Raw genomic sequence first — 6,637 nt, 5'->3', positions numbered from 1 at the left:
TTTTTCCAAGCCTTTCCATTTCCTAACAAATGGGGCAATATCATTCTTTCTGATGGAGGCATAGAATTCCATTGTGTATATATACCACATTTTCTTGATCCATTCATCTACTGAGGGGCATCTGGGTTGGTTCCATATCTTAGCTATGGTAAATAATGCTGCAATAAACATAGTTGTGCTGGTAGCTTTAGTGTGGTCTTGTTTGTAAACATTTGGGTAAATGCCCAAAAACGGGATTGCTGGGTCATAGGGGAGCTCTATGTGAAGTCTTTTGAGGAACCTCCATATGGTGCCCAATTCTCTCTATTAACTTCCCCAGGATCAGAAAGAGAGGGCTGAGAGATCACCAAGCTGAGTTGCTGAAGCCAGGATCATATCCCCAGCCCTCTAATTACACTTGCAATCAAGGAGGGCTGCCTGGAGAAGTGCATGCCTGCCTATCCATCCAAACCTTGAGAACTTTGCCCTCGCAGAAACTACTCCAGACAGTTTGTTTGCCCCCTCCTCTTTGGAGATCCTTCTCCAATATTATGCTGCCCAAGAACTCACCCACAAACCTAGAAAAAGATGAGAGGCTGGGAAGTTGGCTTAGTAGTGGTAGAGTGCTTGCCTAGCATGCATGAAGCCCTGGGTTCAATTCCTCAGTACCCATATACAGAAAAAGCCGGAAGTAGTGCTGTGGCTCAAGTGGTAGAGTACTAGCCTTGAGCAAAAAGAAACTCAGGGACAGTGCTCAGGCTCAGAGTTCAAGCCCCAGGACTGGCAAACAAACAAACAAAAACAAAAACAAGATGAGAGTTAAGAACAAAACAAAGCAAAACAACAACAAAGATAAGAGGCTCAGTCAGATCTTACTAAGAGAGAGCAGAAGATCCGTGTGTTGCTGGCTTTCAACCTTTACCACAATCTCTACAAAAACCTTTACCACAGCCTCGGTGGACCTCAGGCCTCTCAGGAAGACACAGCAGCCCATTTTCTTAAAGGACCCTTGCACCTAAATGGGAGGATTAGGAAGAAAATACATCTCGCAACCTACTCCCAGCTCTGAAGGGAGACCAGATCTATGTCAGATCATTCCTGTAGCCCCTTCCTTCCCTCCTCACCTCAGGATCAGAGACTTCATTTCAGGACCACAGCCTGGTGGTAGTGACGATGAGATTTGTGAACATTTACAACAAAAATACTAGACACCATTCTGGGTACTGTAAGGTCCATGAGCTTGTTAGCACAATCACCCCATTTGACAGACAAGGAAACAGAGGCACAGTGAAGGTGAGTGATACTCATGTAGTGCACTTAGAGATCCTGGCCGGCTCATAACCACCAGGTTTATACATAAATCAGTTCAAAGTGGAGTGGGGTCCAGTGACTACTGGGGTTTTGTCTTTCCTCCTCTGCTGTGACCCACCAGTAAGGAGAACAGTGGCTTCTTTGCCCCTATCATGTGAGCTCTGAGCCCCTCACTCCCCCCGCCACCTGCCCCCAACCCCAACACAGGCTGTTGACTGAAAACAGAGAAGAATAAAAATAGCCATTGCTGACGTGGCAGAATGGGACGGTACACATGAAGAGTAGGCAGGGTGGTGGAGGTGAAGGGATCCCGGCCCCCAGCCCGGTGAGCACCTACAGAAAGAGTCACCCTGGATAGCTAACTGGCCTATCTATCTCCGCCATTCTAGGGCTGGGGGCTCTTGCCAGCGTGACCGGAACTGCCAGAACCCCAGCAATGGTCCCAGCCCAGTATGGGACCTCCTGCAAGCCTGAATGTAACCCCCCCCCCGAAATGGGTGCAGGAACTGACAGTGGTCTAACCTAAGTTAGATCACTGATCCTCCTCTGTCCCATCCTCCACCCACGTGGAGGCCTCAAGGCCAGACTTGCCACCTGGAGAAGCCTCTTACTGCTCCATGAGTTCTAGTCCTTTCTCAGATCCCTTTATACCTCCTTCTGGAGTCTTCTCTGATGCACCTATTCTGGCTGCGTTATTCCTGCCCATTCCATGCTACCATCACACTTCCTTTCTGTTCCAGTGGCCAGAAAACACCAGTATCTGGGGAGATCCAGTGCTTTCCGTGTCCCACTTGAGGGCCTCCCTGGCCTTGTCTGGGGGCAAGAGAAATCCTGGGAGCAGGCAGCTGAGCAGGCTTCACACTGGGCCAGCCAGGTCCTGAGCCACCATCCCATGCATGTTTCTACCCAGAAATTCTCAGCAGGGCAGGTGCTGCCTATACCAAGCCCTCCTGTACCTTCCCTAAACTCCCTAATATCCCAACACAATCTTTTTTGTGTGTGGGGGGGTGCCAGTCCTGGGGCTTTGAATTCAGGGTCTGGGCACTGTCTCTAGGCTTCTTTGGCTCAAGACTAGCACTCTACCACTTAAGCTGCAGTGCCATTTCTAGTCTTTTCTGAGTAGTTTGTTGGAGATAAGAATCTTATGGAGCCGGGTGCCAGTGGCTCACGCCTGTAATTCTAGCTACTCAGGAGGCTGAGATCTGAGGATCGAGGTTCAAAGCCAGCCCGGGCAGGAAAGTCCTTGAGACTCTTATCTCCAATAAACCACTAGAAAACTGGAAGTGGCGCTGTGGCTCAAGTGGTAGAGCGCTCGCCTTGAGCTGAAGAACGCAGAGACAGTGCCTAGACCCCGAGTTCAAGCCCCATGACCAACCAAAAAAAAAAGAATCTTATGGACTCTCTTGCCCAGGCTGGCTTCAAACCATGATCCTCAGATCTCAGCTTCCCGAGTAGCTAGGATTATAGGTGTGAGCCACCAGTGTCTGGCTTCCAGCACAATCTTTGAGGAATGCCTGAGGTAGAGATGGGGGTGAGCTGCTAAGACACCCAGAGGCAGGGATTAAAGCCTGTGACCCGCATGGCCTGGTAGCTGTGCAGGTCCTTGGATGACCTGGCTTTTCTTTGCCTGAATGCCCTGTCTGACCTAGCAGGTTCAAAGGCCCTTGGCTATGCCTAGCCAATAGATAATGTGACTCTAAATACTAGAGTGGTGACTCCAGGTCACACAGGTGGCCAGGGGCAGAGAATTTGAGGGTGAATGATGCTAGAAGAATCTAGAAGATCCCAGAAGAAGTAGCTTTCTCTGGCCTCTTTCCCCTCCCCTAAATACCTGGCTCCAGTCTCTGCTTCTGCTTAGCCAAGCCCAGCCCTAGGAGAGAGCCATGGCCTCCACCACAGATGGAGGCAGCCTGCCTCAGCCCTTCCTCCTCTCCACACCAGCACCTGCCCAGTCTGTGCATGGGCCACCAAGACTAATTTGGTCCCTAACCTTCCCCAGCCCCTGCTACCAGAGGTATGGGCAGGTGAGGACATAGCTAAGGTCCTTGCCTGGAGGGCATACTCCTGAGTCCTCAGACATGGCCAGTCCCTCTGCCCTGACCTCACGCCCCAGCAGGAGGAGAGATAGCTGGACTCAGGGCATGCATGGGTCAGGCTTATGGATTGGGAAGAGAACTGGGGTCTCCCACAAATTTGTGAGCATTCTTAGGAAGCTTTTGATAGCCCTGCCCCCACCGCAGGACCCTCTAGACTGGGCTTTCTCAACCCTTTAAACAAGTGGCCCCTTTGATAGGCAACAACATGTCTGCCCCACCCAACCACACTTCTGTTCCAGCACTGTGGTCCCCCAACTCTGCTCACTCTACTCTGCTTTCTGTAGCAGCCAGCACCTCCCAGTGTCTTGCCTCCACCCCCACCAGCAGGGAGATTAGAGGGATGTTCTTCTGGTCCTATACTTGGGCCCCCATGTGTTATTCTGAGTCCCCTCAGGGACCTCCTAGAAGCCTTGAGTTCTGTGGCCTCATTTACTTCCCCTCAAGATCAGCCCTCTGGTTCTAGGTCCCCTCATCTTCCTCTTTTAAGTGAGGGGTCACTCCTGTTGGCCCCCCTCCCCTTCCCAGACTGGAGGAGAGAGGGGCACTGGGCAGAGCCTGGGCCGGTGGTAGCCTGGGATGTCCTTAGCTGGGATCTCACAGACTCCTGTTTCAGGAGCGCAAAGGAGCCACCGCCACCCCCCACCAGCCACCCCCACCCTGCCTCTGAGCCACACACAGGCTGGCCAGGGAGTCTCTTTCTTGTTCCCCCACCCTCACCCCCTCCTGAAGCAACAACAGCCTGATCCCTGTCCCTTGGGTCACAGTGTGCTTGTTCAGAGCCAAGCTTTCGTCTTGGGGCCATTTGTGACCAGAGTGAGGACAGTTACTGAAGGTAAAAACAGCCAACCAACCAACCAGGGGCAGAGGGGACCAAGGACAGGACAGAAAGGCAAGTATGGGGAGCAAGAAAGGGAGAGAGCGGAAGGAGACCCAAGAGGGCAGCCAGGCGGAGCGAAGCCCTGGGCACAGGCAGCCTGGTGTGGGCAAGAGGTCAGTAGTGCCAGAGCAAAGTGGTGACTTCCTCAGAGCCAAGCCAGCTTGGCTTGGCCCTGGGGGTGCCCTGTGGGGCAGAGGGGCACAGTACTCACCCTCAGACAGGAGCAGAGCGGTGGCTGAGGAGCCTGGAACGCTGTGCCCACCTCAGGCTGGGGCTGGAGCTCGAGCTCTGGGGGACTTGGCCAGGGGGGCCGGGCCAGGCCGGCAGGGACAGCTGCCTGCTGATGTCATGAGTGAAACCTGAGGACTGGGCCAATCTTCAGGTGGGAGCCTCAGCCACACTGCCCTGGCCTGGGAACACCAGGGCTCCTGGCCCACAAGTGACTGACTATGCACACTCGCCTGTTCACATGTACTTGTTCACACTTACCCATCCACACCATTCACACTCATCACACACACATATACAACTTCCCCTCCCCCATCCTCTTCCCACTCTAACACACAGGCTCATTTTCACACACTTGAATCCATCTGCACACTCAACTCTTATGCCTGTATCCCAGGTTGGATCACAAATTCACACAGTCAATTCTGGTGCACACTCTTATGTGAGTTTTCCACACACCAACAGTTCTACAAGCTCAGCTACACACATATATCACCCCATCCACACACATTTCCACTGTTACACCCAGCCACACACATACTTTCAACTCAGACATATAGGACATGCTCCCAGCTCGCATAAGGTATGTGTGTTCAAGTATGGCTTGTATATATACCCTACGGCCAGAGGCTCCCTACACACTCATGCTCAGATAGACACAAATGCCACATGGACACAGGTGTGTGTGTGTGTGTGTGTGTGTGTGTGTGTGGTACCAGTTCTGGGGCTTGAACTCAGGGCCTCACATTCTAACTTGACTTTTTCACTCAAGGCTGGTTCTCTACCACTTGAGCCATACCTCCATTTCCAGCTTTTTGGTAGTTAATTGGAGATGAGTCTTATGGACTTTTCTGCCCAGGCTGGCTCCAAAACTCAATCCTCAGATCTTGGCCTTCTAAGTAGGTAGGATGATGGATGTGAGCTCCCTGGGCCTGGCACATGTGTTTCCACGTGGCACTCGTGCAGATGTACTTTTATATTCTCACACACATGAGTCACTGTACCCATATACATGGTCCTGTTTGGGTGAACCCAGGGCTGCCTATGGAAATTAATAGATTTGTTTGAAGTGAATGCCTGCCTGCACGCCTCCCCATACACCCAGCTGGGCTAGACCACTTAGCTGTCTCAAGGGAGCATTTCTCTACCCCTTTCTCTACCATCCCCCATTGCCAAGAGAGACATCTGTCCCTCAGAGCTAGGCTTGGTTTAGCCACTCCCCCCCCTCCCCACTTCTAGTCTCGGAGTATGGCGACCCCTAGTGGAACAGTTGTATAATGTGTCATCTCACCGGTCATCCTCAGGCATCTGTTCAAGGGCCGGCAAGAGGTAAGGCTTTGAGAATCTGGTACTTCTCCACCCCCCCCCATCTCTCTTTTTCCCGTTGATAGTGGGGCTTAAACTCAGGACCTGGGAGCTTTCCTGGAACTTCTTTGCTCAAGGTTAGTGTTCTACCACTTTGAGCCACAGCTCCACTTCCAGTTTTCTGGTAGTTAATTAGAGATAAGTCTCATGGATTTTCCTGCTCTGGCTGGTTTCCAACTGCAATCTTCAGATCTCAGCCTCCTAAGTAGCTATGATTACAGGCATGAGACACCAGTGCCTGACATACTTTTCCATTTTCCTCAAAGCAGTCAGCCTTACTCATGTGGGACTAGCCTTGCCATCATCTTTTTTTTTTTTTTTTGGCAGCTCAGCTCCTGGTGTTCCCACAAGCTAAGTTCTGAACGGAGCTTCCTTTGTGGCTCAGGGACTTGGTGAATAGTTGCCCTCAACCCTGGGGCCCTGTGTTCCCAACACACTGCCCAGTTTTTTGCAGTCAAGTCTGTTTCCATGGAGCCTTTCCTGAAGGATCAGATGGTTCATACTTTTTGGACAAAATTTTTGTTCCCTACTTCATGTGGATGACCATAATTTGTAGCAATACTGTAGAGCTTCTAGCAGGCAGATAGAATTCCTTCTCCAGAATATGTTTAACATAGCTGGTGCTGGTGGCTCACACCTGAAATCTTGGCTACTCAGGAGACTGAGATCTGAGAGTGATGGTTTGAAGCCAGCCTGGGAAAGGAAAATCCATGAGACTCTTATCTCCAATTAACTACCAGAAAATGAAACCAGAAGTAGAGCTGTGGCCCAAAGCAGTAGA

The sequence above is a fragment of the Dipodomys ordii genome, unplaced genomic scaffold (genome assembly GCF_000151885.1).
Source record: "Dipodomys ordii isolate 6190 unplaced genomic scaffold, Dord_2.0 Scaffold165, whole genome shotgun sequence".
NCBI classification, from domain to species: domain Eukaryota; kingdom Metazoa; phylum Chordata; class Mammalia; order Rodentia; family Heteromyidae; genus Dipodomys; species Dipodomys ordii.
The sequence above is the reverse complement of the archived record's forward strand: the minus strand, read 5'-3'. Positions refer to the sequence as shown.